Genomic DNA, 16,410 nt, shown 5'->3' on the forward strand with positions numbered 1-16,410 from the left:
AACCCATTGTTCTCTTAACAATTCCAAAGGTCCTCTCACCCTATGTCCAAATACAAGCTCAAACGGACTAAATCCTAATGACTCCTGGATTGATTCTCTAATGGCAAACAAAAGTAAATGAATACCTTCGTCCCAATCCTTTGTGTTTTCAAAGCAATAAGTCTTCAGCATATTTTTGAGAGTAGAATGAAATCTCTCCAGAGCTCCCTGAGATTCTGGGTGATATGCAGATGATACAATCTGCTTTGCTCCCAGCTCATAGACTAGTTGTTGAAAAAAATTAGACATAAAATTACTGCCTTGATCAGATTGGATTTCTTTTGGCAAACCAAACAATGTAAAAAATTTTATAAGAGCCTTTGACACCGTCTTGGCCTTAATATTTCTAAGGGGTATTGCCTCTGGAAATCTAGAAGTTGCACACATGATGGTTAACAAATACTGATTTTCAGCCTTAGACTTTGGTAATGGACCAACACAGTCCACAATCACCTTCGAAAAGGGTTCACCAAAAGCAGGAATTGGCTTCAACGGAGCCACAGGGGGTTTTTGATTTGGTTTACCTACCATCTGACATGTGTGACAGGTTCGACAAAACATCACCACATCTTTTCTCAAACCAGGCCAATAGAATTGTTTCAAGATCTTCCCTACAGTTTTATTTACACCAAAATGACCACCCAAAGGCATACTATGGGCCAGATTTAAAATCTCATTCCTATAAACTTTTGGAACAACAACCTGATGAATAACTTCCCATTCTTCATTAACAGGGACATGAGGAGGTCTCCATTTCCTCATTAACACTCCATTTTTGACATAATATCCAATTGGCACTTTTTCAATCTCCTCACATGACAGTGCTTTTTCTTTCAATTCTGTAAGCTCAGGGTCCTTCGTCTGTTCCACCATAAATTCCTTCCTCGACAAAGACAAATCTTTAAATTCAGGCTCACTACAAGGATTTTGATCCTCCAGTGAAGACAGAAAAGTCTCAGACAAGGCATCATAATTTTCTTCCTGTTTAGGACTGTCACAGGGAACCACATCAGACTGCACAGGACTGTCAGCCTTGGCTAATTCTTTAGCTCTAGCTCGAGTCACCGCACATGATGGGTAAACATCTGGATCATTCTCAGACTCATCAATTCTTGGTTTGGTCGTTAACCATACCACAGGGACAAATTCTCCATCTGCAAGGTCATTCCCCAATAACAAAGAAACTCCTTCCACTGGCAAACTAGGTCTTATCCCTATCTCGATAGGTCCTTCTACGAACTTTGACTTTAAAATCACCTTGTGCAAAGGGACAGACATGGTGTCACCTGTAACACCTCGTACTAGATTTACCTCACCAGTGTCAGTTTCTTCACCAAAATTTAAAACACTGTCCAGCAAGAGAGATTGACAAGCCCCAGTATCCCTAAGAATTTTCACTGGCACCTGGGGTGACCCATCATTCAGTGAAACAAAACCCTCTGCTACATAAGAACGGAATTCCTTTCTCACCTCCTCCAACTTTTCAGCTTTTACCTCTTGCAAGGACTGATCTTTAACAGCATCTCCTAAACCTTTTTGATTTTTAATTGCCTGAAAGCAAGCATTGGGCACAGCTTCCTTCCTTTTTTGATTACCTCCCAATTTAATCTCCGGTTTACTTGGATTGTCCCTATAACTCTTTTGAAAGGTTTTAGGTTGTCCCCATTTGGATTTATGGGTTAAAACATAATCATCTGCCAAGCTAGCAGTTTCTTGTAAAGTTTCCACCTCCTTTTCATTTAAATATGTTGTTATCTCCGCTGGAACACATCTTTTAAAGTCTTCCACTAACATGAATTCTGCCAATTTATCAAAATCCCCATCTACATTTTTAGCCATGCACCATCGTTCAAAGCATATTCTCTTTCCATTGGCAAATTCCATGTATGTCTGATCTGCAGATTTCTTCAAGTCTCTAAATTTTTGTCTATAAGCTTCAGGTACCAATTCATAGGCTTTTAACACAGCTTCTTTTACCTTTGTATAATCAACTGCATCCTCAACAGACAAAGCAGAATAAGCTTTTTGAGCTTTACCTTTAACATAAGAGCCCATCCTTCCTTTGGCCAGTTTGAACTCACAGCAACCTTTTCAAAATGTTGGAAATACTGATCAACCTGATCTTCTTCAAAAGGAGGGACTAATCGAACCTCCCTGCTGGCTAAAAAAAATCATCAGAATCAGATTCCAAACTCTTTTGCTTCATTTTTAACATGCTGCTGCTCTTTTTCCTTCTCCTCCCTATCCGGCTCCATCCTCCTCATTTCCATCTGGGCTTTCCTTTCCTCTGCCTCAGCCTCAAACTTCAACCAAGTTAGTTCCCAATCCCATTCAGCCTCTAACTTCACCCGAGTTAGCTCTCGTTCCCGTTCAGCCTCAAACTTTAACTGGGTTTGCTCTCGTTCAGCCTCTATCTTTGCCAGCTGCACCTGTGCCTCAGAGATCGTTGGTTCACTGCCAGGAAACTGTTTTAACACCTCCTCCTCAAACACCTTCTTTTCCACATAATGGCCAGCTATCAGTCTCTGAATATCTGCCTTTCTCATAAATCACGTTATTGCCTCAAGATGTAGCTCTGCAGCAATTTTTACCAGATCAGGCTTCCTCATCCCCTGCAATCCTCCAGGGGTGGGTTTTTTCAAAAATGTATCCATTGTTGCTGGTTTCCACACACACAAGCCAATTAAAAAGAATTTATCAGACCAACCACAACAATCTTTGGATTGGATCCCGAACGAATCTCGTCAATCTGGGGAACGATCCCAGACAACACTCGTTAATCTTTGGGCTCGATCCCGAACGAATCTCGTCAATCTGGGGAACGATCCCAGACGACACTCGTTAATCTTTGGGTTGGATCCCGGACGAGCCCCCAATTTTGTTACGAACCAGCAACAAAAGAAACACACTGAGTCATGATTCAGATTTAAAAACTATTTTATTAATCACTACTATTGATAATAAGAAAAATAAAAGTAAAAATGTTAGTATGTTAGAATTAAAAATGTTAAACCTTGAACATTAACCCCAAAAACTAAACTCTTCGTGTGTGTGTGGCAAAGTCCCAAACTCCAAGTTCAAGAATGTTTCTTAAAGTTCAGTTCCGCAAGCCATAAGGTGAAACGTGAGCAAAGGCTTCTTCAACAACCACCGTTGTCTGAAGATAAAACGTAGATGTAGAGAACATAGAGAGAGTAATTACGAAATCCAAATGTTCCATGATGGAACCCAAACGACACTTCAGTGTTTACTTGGTAGTGACTTCCTCACCCCGAAAAGCATCCGAATCGTGGTTGTCCACACAAATACCTGTTTCCTTCTACAGGTCAGCAACAAAGTGAACTCCACCGGATTACTTCCAATTTCCATACATGGATTTCAGTGGCAGACACAGCTATTGTTTCTCATCCATCGATAGAGAAAACTAGCAGGCTGGTGTCTCTCTCCCTTTCCTCTCTCTCTCTCTCCCTTCGACTGACTTCTTCAACAACGTCATTACGTCCTTTATCTTCCGTTGACATAAGCACGCCACACACACACACACACACACACACACACACACTACTAACTTAAAGGGACTTTCACCGAGTCTGTAACACAGAGTAACATTGATAAAAATCATAACTTTCAACCACCCACATGGTGTAGAATAATCATAGCCTGTTGCTGCACTTAAAATAATGTTTGGTCAGGACAAATGTAGGTGTCGATAATGTAAGAATAAATAAGGACATAAATTAGTTTGTCAAACATAGATATTGCAATAGCATTATTTATTTACCAGTTAAATAATATAAATTGGAGCATTATGTATCCATGTAAGACACCATTCTAGAAGTGGATATTGCATTAAGTGATATTTTGTAGCCATATGAAAAATATCAATAAGAGTTCTTATGAAAAATCAACTAGTTTTACCTGAACATTCTACAGGTGAGTACACTGGGCTTTGAGTCCCACTACTGTCATATCATGACTGATTCTGAAAGCAAAGGGAAAAATAGTATAATTCAATGAAAGCTATAATTAAAATTGCTGTTTTGGCTCACATTCAATTGTCCAGAAATTGATTACATTTAAGCCCCTCAGCACTTGTGTACACATGCCGTATTATGCAATCTTGGAGTTTAGCTTGAATATTTACTCTGTGGATTTCTAAATCAAACCTGAAATGACACTTTAATGTGAGATGGTGGATGGTAGACGGTTTCATAAAGATACCCAGGAGGATGTAAAGGATAGCCTGCTACAAGAAATTTTGACAGAAAGAAGCAAAATGTTAGTGGATAACCATGTTGTATGCTGTAACTTGACACTGATGAATTGGTGTCATGTATTTAATCTAAACAGTTGATGCACTGATTTAAAATATAACCACTGAACCAGCCTAACATTGTGCAGTAATACACTGAAGAAATATATTCTGTGTCTATCAATCATATTCTGTGTCTATCAATCATATTGGAAGAGGATTTAAATACAGAAATATTGATCAATTTTTGAACTAATCTAGATATGCAATATGAATTCTATTTTCTCTCCTTATATTCAAGTAAGATTTAACTAGAAAAACAAACAAAAAGGCCAATTGGAAAACACTTCTGGAGGCATACAAAATACATTTATATGAACAAAGGCAAATTTAATTTGATTTTAATCTTTACTTTCAAAAGAGATTAGATTATCTTCCAGAGTTACAGCCTAAATATGTTCCTGACACTGGATTTTGATTTAAAGACAAGGGACAAATAGTCTAATACTCTGCCATACGCCCGTTAGATACCTCAAAACATTTTGCCTGTAGATTGTTGGAGGTGTGAGCAGATAATGTCACAGTGAGATGAGACTATTGAGACATCTTGAATACTAGTGACAGACTGGACTAACAGCCTATGCCCTTAACCTATGAGAATTGACAACTGACAAAAAAAAATTGATTAGAGTTTAAAAGAGGAATAAAGGCAGAAAAATTGAGATTAGACTAGAAGACACAAAGAAAATGTGACAGAAAATTTTTTTAAAAAGCACTTAAAAATAAAAACCTTAAATTTTAAAACCCTTTAACAATAATTTACAATCTGGAGTTCACTGTTCGATTTAATCATATATGGGCCAGACAGATTGACTGACATCACAGGAACATAAACACTCTATAACAGGTACTTATGCTGTCAAATAGAATCACTAAATTTCTTTACTGAGTTCAATTAGTAATCAAAATACAACTACAGCCTGTTCACACAGTTAGGTGAGAGTGATTGCCTCAACATCAGGGCAGCATTTGACTGAATATACCACCAAGCAACTCTGGCAAAAGTGAAGACATTAGTGTTGGGGATAGAGTTCTGAAGGTCAAAGTCATGCATCATGAAAAGCAAGATGGTTGTGGTTGTTGGAGGTCGGTGATCCTTTTGAGATTCTTCAGGACTGTGTCCTAAGCCCAACCATCTTCACTTACCCATGGCATCCTGTAGCATTACCATCAGTGAACTCCCCACCACCAACATTCTAGGGGGTCAACGCAGACCAGAAACTCAAATACTGTAGCCATATAGTAGATCAGAGTCTGGGTGTTTTCTGTGAGTGTCTCACCTCCTGACACCCTGAAGTTTTTCTACCATCCACCAGGCACATGTCAGGGGCATGGTGGAAAACTCTCCACTTGCCTGGAGATGTGCAACTCCAACAGCTCCAAAAAAGCTCAACACCATTTGAGACAAAATAGCCCACATGATTATACCTCATCCATGATGCTATAAGTTCTTCTTCTCCAGCACCATCACAGTTGCTGCAGAATGTGTCACCTACAAAGTGCACTGCAGTTATTTGCCCAATCTACTACCCCTCAAACCAACAACAAGAAGGCTGTAGGTGTCTGGAAACATCACTATCTACAGATTCTCTTCCAGCTCATACACCATTTAGACAAAGAGATAAATCACCATTCATACAGCACTGCTGAATCTAAACCCTGGAATTCAACTCATCAGGATAATGATGCAGACTGGTGCAGTTCAAGAAGAATGCAGCTCACCACCACCTTCTCACCAGCAATTTGGGAAGAGCATTAAATGCTAGCAAGGCCCATATCCTGCCAAAAGTCTACAAATAAGCGAAAAAACTTGCAGAAATTGATAGGGGGCTGCTGTTAATTTGGCACCAAAAATTGGACTATTACAATATGCGTGATGCACTGCTATATTGGTTAGATGAATATATTACATCTGTTTAGACTACAGAAGTCACTTTGTTTGAGTGAATGATAGAACTTTAAGGTTGTTCTGAGTGCATTTCATCTTTAATTGAAACTGATTGTTGGCAATTTAAATTCAGCATCATTATTGCTAATTCTATGACTGAATCAGCTATTGTGTTTACATATACTGTATATTTGCCTATAATATCCTCTGCCTGTTCTTTCTGTTTGTTGTAGGTGTCAATCAAATCAGTAAATCTGTTCTGGTGCCAGGTCCACTGTGAGGCTAAAGAGGAGAGAGGCCAGCAGTGAGACTTTGATATTTCAGCCACTCCTCCTGCTGCTTGTCAGCAACTTCACTGATAAGGTCTCTGTCCATAACAGTTCCATGTCTGTACAGTTCCAGAGTTTATAATTCCAGGGAGAATTGCAAAGCCAACTCATTCAAGTGACCTAAATGGCAATAGCACAGATCATGTTGGATTGGCCCCACTGCTTGGAAACACTGCCTGCAGTTCCCAGAGACATACACTTATCTGGTTCAGATACAAGCAGGCTCCTTCAAATCATACCTGACAGTAAGTATTATGGAGTTCACTTCCAAGGAATATTGTTGCTACAGAGTACTAATATCTGAAATTTGGTGAATGGGGAATTTTAAGGGTTAATCTCTTTCAAAAATGATTTTGCGTTTAGCGTTAAGAATGGAGGATTTCAATTACTCTAATATTACCTGGGATACCATAGCATAAAAACTTCAGTGTGTGCACAATCGTAAGTAATTAAAAATCAATGAAGTGCAGATGTTGGAAATCTGAAATAAAAACAAAAAATGTTGGAAACACTCAGCAGGTTAGGTGGCGTCTGTGAAAAATGAATCAATTTTGTGTATAGATGCCCAGCAGCAATATTCCACCATGCTGGAGGCCCAAGGCGCATTAGAACGTGTTGTTCTCATAGTCTGGTGGCCTGTGGATTGCAAATGTTGGGATGAAGTGAAGGAGAAGGAAGATGGTGGTGGGGAGTGTAGGGAGTAATGGGGCTGACATTGGGATAGGGTCAGGCACATCAGTGGAGGAGAAGATCAGGAACTTAATTCTTCAGGGCGTGAGTTACAAGTCGGGTCTTACCTTTCTTTGCATATTTAAACTTTTCTCGTGCTGTCAGACACAGAAATCACCAGATCATCTCTGAATCTTCTCCTTCCTAAATAAGAAAGCACTAGCCTGCACAGTCTTTCCTAACAGTTACAATATAAACTTTATGCGAAGTTTGTTAGGTGATAATTCTGCCTCAATCTGCCGTACTTTATGTGCAATGTGGTAATGCTGTACTCCCATGAGTGAAGTCCTATTTAGAGATGCTGTCTTTTACATGAAGTGTCAAGTAGATGTAGAGATTAAATGACAGAAAACAATGAAGATAATGGGATCTTTCCATGGAAGCCTGGCCTATGTTTATTCCTAAACTAATGTTACTAAAACAGATTATTTGGTTATTATCATACAGACTTCTACTTTACATTTTTACTCCTCTGTTCCTCTCGTTTAAATCCAATTGCTCATTTAAAAATGAACTTGACTTGTTGTAAAATGCTGTGGGATGTTATGAAATCATGGAAAGTACAATATAATTTCAAACTCTTTCTTTCTATGAGCCTGGGTGCAGCCAAACAATTTCAAAATGTTGCATAACAAGAATATTTTCCAGAATAAACTTTAATGGATCTAACTAATACACCAGTACTTCACTCAGCACCAAGAATAAGTTCCTGGGCATAAGTTAGAACTGAATCGGTTCTAAAAGTGATCATTATGCCGCTGTATACATAAATATAAAATATACAGTATATATATGGAAATGTGCTACTCATAGTGTTATTTTTCTACTTATGAATGAGTGTTTCATTGAGGGTAAACATTAGGGTATTAGAGAATTATTTATTAAATCGTGAACATTTAATGTCTTAATACAAAATACAATGAAAACTGATAAAAATAACTCATGAATGCAATGAGCAACAGCTGCAGGAGAAGGAGACAAATTGGAAGAGGCTACGTATGGGGAGATGGGCCAGCCTGTGGCTCACCCCACTAGGGAAATGGGTGAGACTGAAACTCTTTTTGAAGAAAAGATCCAGGGTTAACAGTCTTGCCTGCTTCTTCCTTTCACAGAGTATTTCTCTGTAGCAGGACATACTGTCGACCACAATTCTCTTCACTGAGGAGCTGCACTCCCAATTTGTGTCATTTTCAGAAAATAGCTCCATCACCTTCTTGATCTTTATGATGCCTTCCATCAAAATTGCTGTGCTCGGGTTTCTTTCAACTGGAGTCTCCGTTGTTTCACTCTCATCGACCTCCACACAAATAGAGGGAATATGAGAATAGAACTGTAATAACCAGAAAGCTAAAAGTCTTTTATCAGAATGTAAATAGTAAATCGATTGAAAGAAGCGGGGTGAGATTTATTAAGAACAAAGAATGTGCTAAATGCTTAGAGTCACAGGCAAGGCTAGTGACTCAAGGCTAATGATACCTGGCATTGTTGTTTACTGAGGAAGAGGATGCTAAAAAGATATCAGTAGAATTAAAGGCATTTAAGGTAATGGAAAGGAGTGAAACTGACAGCAGGGATGTACCAGAAAGACTGGCTCTGCTTAAAGTGAATAAGTCCACCAGTCCTCAAGGGAAAAGTCACAACTCTTCAGGTACCTACAGGCTGAGGTCCAGCAGAAAACCCTGGATCTAAAGAATAGATGGTGAATGCAGAGAGTGTAGGATTCTCAGCAACGTATCCACAGCCATGACATGCATGGGTGTTTTCAATGCTGCAAAAGCCATCTATGGCCCAAATGCCCAAAGCCACAGCCAACCGAGACCCAGGAATGGGGGTCAATACATCAAACATGACTCTACCCTCGATGCGAGTGCAATTGACTCCATCCCGCAGCAGCCTATCTGGGCCAGCTTTACCACCATTTCTGACCAACAAGAAGTCAAGAAGGTTATATCTCAACTAAAGTTAACAAGGCTTCAGAAGCAGATGGTATCCTCAATTAAATCAGAAAACTTGGCAGTGAAGAGCTTCAGTCATAAATCCACAGCATCATCACAACATTTGTAAAGAGAAGGATATTCTGGTGGTTCTCAAAGACGCCATAACCATGATCACCTTCAACAAAAGAGACAAGTCCTGAGGGGTCTCTCTGCTATCCACCACAGAAAAAAATGGTTGCCAGGGTCCTCCTCAACTTCCTCCTCCCAGTGGCAAAGAAGCTGTTCCCCGAATCACAGTGTGGATTCTGTCCATCCTGAGGCACAGTGTCTACACCTGGCTACACCTCCAACCAAAATACTTTCACACCTAAAACAATATAATGAACTCTGTCTCAAAATATAGTTATCACCATGACAGACAGAATTGCACAGGATTTTGCAGTTTTAATGACAACAAAATAATTGGCTTGAACCTTCACAACATCTTCAAAGTGACAGCAACATCCACTTATGCACAGTTTCATCTGCAAATCCCATTGTTGCTGTCTACAAGCTGAAATGGTTTGCAGCTTTTGTCATTGGATTCAAGAGAGACTATAAGAATTGATGAAAATTTACAGTATTTCCAAATTAGCATTGCTGTATAATACCCTGAAAATATTTTGTTGTACGAGATCAGGTCCAGTTTTGTATTGTATGCCAAGTCCGTATTATTGTTTCAGCAAACTTCCATTGGCCCTAAAGAAAAACTTACATTAGGGGATTGAAATTGCCTTGTATAAATATTTCAAAACATAATACATTTTAAAGTTATAAATATACACTTTTTATTTATTTATGATATTTCAACTTCTATCACAATCATTTGTGTTTGTTCTGATCTTTAATTAACATTTGGGAAAATGTTTAAAAGTTAATTCATAATTGTGCATTTTTCATCCTGTTTTGAATGCAAGAATTATTTTAATAAGATTGGCAGCACAGTCAATTTGGGGACATCAGTGTTGTCCAGGAGTCCCCTAAAACTGAAGCCTGACAGGAACAGGCACTTGAGAAGAAGTCAATGCCACATATCTTCGTAGCAGTTTTCTATAAAGTCAGCACTTAGTTGACCAAGTTAAATATTCTGTCCCTTTCATACAGATCAGTGGTACAAGATGGTTCTAAGCCACCACTGCACTCCATTTCACCCTCCCCCTCCCCCAAAAAATACAGAAATACAATTACAAACAAAATTAGATAAATTCTGTACTAAACACAGATACAGTTATTCTCTTGGTTGAAAGCCACGATGAAATGATGGGGCAGTGATAAGGAAAGAAGCTCAGTCTACAAATGTATGACAAACCAGTAGCAGGAGGTAGGGCAGGATGCTACCATGGCACCAATATAAAAATACATTCTATTTTGCAGGAACATTAAATAAATTGAAATATGGAAATCAAAAATGCAACTGGAGATGAAGCACCAGCAGATGGAGCTAGATATAAGCCTGGGCATAACATTTGGACAAGCACGCTGCAGCACTACATGATGTGACAGACAATGGTGCGGTACATCTGATACTTAAAATCCCATTATAGCACCATCTTCTTTGTGATTGTAAGTATGTTCTGAGAACCTGACTACATTACTTACCAAATGACATGGTTAATGGAAAATAAAAATGGAAAATGCTGGAGACACTCAGCTGGTTGGGCAGTATCTGCGGAAAGAGAAACAGAATTAGAATTGGAATTGGAATCAGTTTATTATTGTCACTTGCACTGAGGTGTTGTGAAAACCTTGTCTTGCACACCATTCGTACAGATCAATTCATTACACAGTGCACTGAGGTGGTACAAGGTAAACAGAATGCAGAATAAACTGTAACAGCTACAGAGAAAGTGCAGTACAGGTAGACAATAAGGTGCAAGGTCATAACAAGGTAGATTGTGAGGTCAAGAATCCATCCTATCGTATAAGGGGACCATTCAATAGTCTTATAATAGAGGGATAGAAGCTGTCCTTGAGCCTGGTGGTACTTGCTTTCAAGCTTTTGTATCTTCTGCCCGATGGGAGAGGAGAGAAGAAAGAATATCCGGGGTGGGTGGGGTCTTTGATTATGCTGGCTGCTTTACTGAGGCAGCAAGAAGTATAGACAGAGTCCCTGGAGAGGAGGCTGGTTCCTGTGATGTGCTGAGCTGTGTCCACAACTCTCTGCAGTTTCTTGCGTCATGGGCAGGGCAGTTGCCATACCAAGCAGTGATGCATTCAGACTGGATGCTTTCTGTGGTGCATCAATAAGAATTGGTAAGGGTCAATGAGGACATGTCAAATTTCTTTAGCCTCCTGAGGAAGTAGAGGCGCTGGTGAGCTTTCTTGGCCATGGTGTCCACGTGGTTGGACCAGGACAGGCTCTTAGTGATGTTCACCGCTCAAAACTTGAAGCTCTCAACCCTATGGTGGTATCATCTGCAAATTTGTTGATGGAGCTAGAGCAGAATCTGGCCATGTGGTCATGAGTGTATAGGGAGTAGAGTAGGGGGATGAGGACACAGCCTTGTGGGGAGTTAACATCAACTCTGTTTTTCTTTCAGCAGATGCTCTCTAACCTGCTGAGTCTTTCTAGCATTTTCTGTTTTCATTTCAGATTTCCATCAGCTGCAGATTTTTGATCTTCAAAGTGATTAATGCAAGTGTTTTCAATCGCACCAAATTTAATATAATAGGAAATAACATTATAAGAAATAATAATAGGCCAGATCATGCTGGACCAAGCTTACCTGACAGAGTTGCTGCCAGGAATCCCTACACATCTGGGCTCAATTGGTCTGGAAACAGCCAGCAAGGTCCCAGTTGCAACTTAGACTCAGGCACAAGGCTGCTGAAGCTGACCCTGGAATGGCACAATAAACATTGACAAAAGGCAGAGGTGGGTGAATCTTTGTCTCTTGTCGAAGCTAACAAGAATTTTATTAATGTTTAAAATGTCTTCTACATCCTAAGACGTTGCTAAATATTTAAAGCCAAATAAATACAAAACAATCATTATTACCTCTTAATTTGAATTGAAATACAAAAAAAACCTTAGAAATAATTTAAAACTTTAAGCCAAAGTAAAATCATTTAAAAATATTCCTTACCTTTCCACTTGCCTCCTATTCCTCAAGCCTAGGATCTAAAAAGATGTGGAAAAGTGAAGTGAGTTGACAGTGGGGGAATGATCTTGCTGTGTCCACAAGAGGAAGGCTAAGTCTTTATGTACTGACTGCTCTTCAGTGGCTTCTTGTGGAAAGGATGAACATGTGGAAAACAATTAGGAATAGAAACGAGATAGCTCTTATGCAGGTCAGTAGAACAAAACACAGCAATCACTCTCTCGACCTACAAGCTTGGCAACATGAGTGCCAGTCAAAGGAACATACCCAAGCGTGAGTCACTAACCAAAGGGATAGAAATTCAAAAGCAAATTATTCATAAGTAGCCCATTAAGCCTCACGAATATTACCTCTTTGTAAATCAAAGCAATTACCGAGTGCCCTCAATTTTGGTAGGCCTAACCAGTCTTTTTTTTCAGCCTGGTTACATGTAAAATATGCTTGGGTAAGCTAGAAAATCACATTTGTAACGCTCAGGTGGCATGAAGGTCAACATCAGGCTGGACTTCATACAAGCAATTTAAAACACAGGCATTTGTGATTATAAATTGCACCTTGTTGATTTATGTCATTCTGTGCTTCAATCATTATTCTGCTGCCTCTTAATGACTCAGTCATCAGCCATTATGGACATATTATTACAAAGTAGAACCCTTAAGCTGCAGCTAATTATTCTCTGATCTTGTTTCCTGCCAAAAACTGCACTTAACTGCTGATATTAAATCCATCTAATGGTCAATGGCAATAAAGAAATATGTACTTCCAGTTTATGAGCTTCTACAACTGTCACTTCATGAGAAAAAATAATTTTTCACTTAACAGTCCTAACCAATTATATACTTTTTGATATATTGGCCAGAAAGATATAGATATCTCTTTTTGCTGAGCATTTGGAATACAGTGAGGAGGACCATGCAGGGAATAATTATCTGCATATCCCAAATGGATGATGTATATTGGGAACATGTCAAGGCCAGAGCTGATACCCAGTTAGTTAAAAGAAATGTCATCAATTGAGATAATTGAATGTAATATTGTCTGATAGTCATTTCTAGAATATTGTAGTTTCTTCAATAAACTGGAGCCACTGTCAGAAATTAAAGTTCTACATTAACAGTGGAGGTCCAACATTAAATTACAAAGACACTTCGATGGTCACAACTTTACAATTGATTATTGTTAACTCTTATTTTGTTCAATCCTCATCCAATTAACAGCTTCTTCCTTTAAATCAATAATATTTCACATTAGCCTCATCTCTTTTGAAATATCTTATCAAGTGCTTTCCTGGAACCAAGATATGCATAAGCAATTCCATTCACAATCATTTCAGTTAAATGTTCAAAGTTATCCAAATAGTTCATTAGCCAGAGTTCATAATTGATGTAGTTGCTATCTTGATTTTCATTAATGCACTGCAATTGTTCCTTTTTATAACATACACCAATATTTTTCATAATATAAATTTTAAGCTAAATGGCCTGTAACTTGCAGCTTCAGACTTACGACCATTGATTTTATTCTTCATTACAAATTACCCATTGTATATTATTCTGGTGCAACCTGTGTAATCACTGAGTTGTAAAAATGTTCTGCCACAGTACATTCTTATTCTAATTTATTGAATGCTCTTGAATGTTTTGCACTTAATTCTATGCTTCACAAACATTCAAACCCTCTGGGTTTTGATGATTTCTTATTGCTTTAGTTTCCACAAATTTGCAATCCAGTTGTAGCTGAGAGAATGTTGTACATAATTCTGTGGTAAAAATTGTTTTAAAGAAAGCCTCAACATTTTTACTACAGTGGGTCCTTTCAAAATAGTCTTAATTATTTATAAATTCTTAGCATGTTCCTTTTATCCTGTTGATATTAAAGCTATCTGTAATTTTTTTCTATTTTGTTCAGTTTGTACTCTTTTAGTAGCTTCTATTATATATTGTTTATTTTACTTTTCCCACATTTTTATATCTTCTTTAACTTTTAGCTTTACTTTCAATTATCTTTAACTTCCTTGTTTCTTATTTCAGTCCAGATTATTAATATTTTGATAAGGTTTAATTTCATAAAGACAGCACCATGCTGTGTCATGGACTCACATGATGCAATTTTCCTCACATACATCTCTGTCATGTCACCACTCTGAGACCTGGGGCATCGGAGTAAGCTTGGGAGCAAACTATTCTCTCAAATGAAAATACGGAACAATAAGGAAATAAAACAAATAAAATTAGAGATTTAAGGGGAGGGAAAGAAATTAATTATGCCCTAATCTGACATGGTATTCCCAATGTTTCGGCCTCTTTTTTCTTGCTGAAGTATTTTTCCAGTCATTTCTTTTTTTTTCTTCTTCTCGCCTATTTTTCTGTATCCTGCCTCTATTCATAATACCCCAGATATTTTTTGGTTTCAGGTTCCAATGACAAAAAGTGCACTGCTAGGGACAAGACTTTCCAATATCCTTTGTACAAACAAAAGAGTTCTATTTATAACACAGGGTGTGGATTGTATTCCCCTGCTGGAGCCCAGATGCCAATTTGCAGACAATACTGCAGAATCAAATACCACACAAGCCAAGTATTGGCCTCTGAACATTGTGTAGCTTTTTATTGCTGGAGTTTAGTAGCCAAATTGTGTGCACCAAGAATAATGTTCTGCCAGACCTGAAAGGAATTCATGTGTGGAGCAGGAACTGCTGGGGAGGAAGAGGGATGTATTTTAGTCAATATCAAGGGTCATGGATCAACATAGGATCTTACCCCTTACCAGTATATTTTGGAGATTCAACTGTTGTGTAACACTGACTCCAGCATGCATTTTGTCAAATTTGTTTTTTACAGCCAATTAATTTGTTTATTAAGTTGCTGTACATTTATATGATCCCTGGTGAGTTAACATGTAAAAGCTAATTAAATGCACAGTAAAAATAAAACTACCACCTTTTTTACCTCAAGATCTAAATTACCATTCAATCCTTTGGAACCATTTTACAGTGTATTGGTAATATTTACAATGTGTGGTTTTGAAGTCAGTTATATTCATCTTCAAATCAATAACTTCTAAACTTTCAAATGAGCAACATCAGACTGTTTTAGCGGGTTCTTTGTCAGCAGAGGTAGCATTGGGACCTGAAAGATCTGGTGGACCTATTTCTCTACCATGACATCAGTACTTACAGCACATGACTGACAGGAGTGATTTTCCCAGGGGTGCTCTCTCTTCTCTCTCTCTCTCTCACACACACACATATCTATATCTATATCTATGTGTGTGTGTGTATATATATATATATATATATATATATATATATATATATATATATATATGTGTGTGTGTGTGTGTGTGTGTGTGTGTGTGTGTGTGTGTGTGTGTATATACACACACACTCAATGCAGTAGTCCTGGCTGTTTCGCTCCTTGAAATCAGTTCTGCCCACATTAAATATAGGTGGGGTGAAAAATACCGAGGATTATGAATCAGAAAGCTCCTTCATTATATTTACTTAAGTCATATTATTCTGCTAATTTCACAATTAAGATTAAATAAATATAACATCTCCCTTAGCCGGTCTTTCAACATTCAGATTGCCTCTGTAATCTGAAATAAAAAAAACTACAGATTCCGGGAATCTGAAATAAAAGCAGAAAATGCTGGAAATGCCCAGCAGGTCAAATGCTGTCTGACTCACTGAGTATTTAAAGCATTTTCTGTTTATATTTCAGGCTGGTTTCCAATCAAGTCTGAATCCTTACATACATAGATATGAGACGCACTTCACTGTCAGTATGTTGACATCACCTGGTTTTGCATTCAGCTCTATTTACATTTTAGAAAATTGATTTTGAAAGTCATTTATAGATCTGGTAACTAAATTATTGCAGAGTCAGAAAATGAGGGGTAATGATAATGGAACTAAGCTATTAAGAAACTGAGAGAAACTGAATAAACAAGTTGCTGGTATCATGACTATTGTATTATTACAAAAGAGATAATTGAAATTGTTTAATTTTATTTCAAAAATATATAATCAAGAGCA

General features: G+C 38.1%; 1 long non-coding RNA gene across 1 annotated transcript in view; it reads right to left on the bottom strand.

Moving 5' to 3' along the window:
- The window catches only part of LOC127569799 (uncharacterized), a 34,366-nt gene extending 21,937 nt beyond the window's left edge, over positions 1-12,429 (bottom strand). Inside the window, exons 1-4 of the long non-coding RNA XR_007956246.1 lie at positions 12,360-12,429; positions 12,000-12,112; positions 10,873-10,939; positions 3,958-4,021 (exon numbers count right to left, since the gene is read on the bottom strand). This is a non-coding gene — a long non-coding RNA (uncharacterized LOC127569799). The remainder of the gene's footprint in view (positions 1-3,957; positions 4,022-10,872; positions 10,940-11,999; positions 12,113-12,359) is intronic.
- Positions 12,430-16,410: the final 3,981 nt, after the last annotated feature.

Source organism: Pristis pectinata, chromosome 4 (genome assembly GCF_009764475.1).
Source record: "Pristis pectinata isolate sPriPec2 chromosome 4, sPriPec2.1.pri, whole genome shotgun sequence".
Classification (NCBI taxonomy): Eukaryota; Metazoa; Chordata; class Chondrichthyes; order Rhinopristiformes; family Pristidae; genus Pristis; species Pristis pectinata.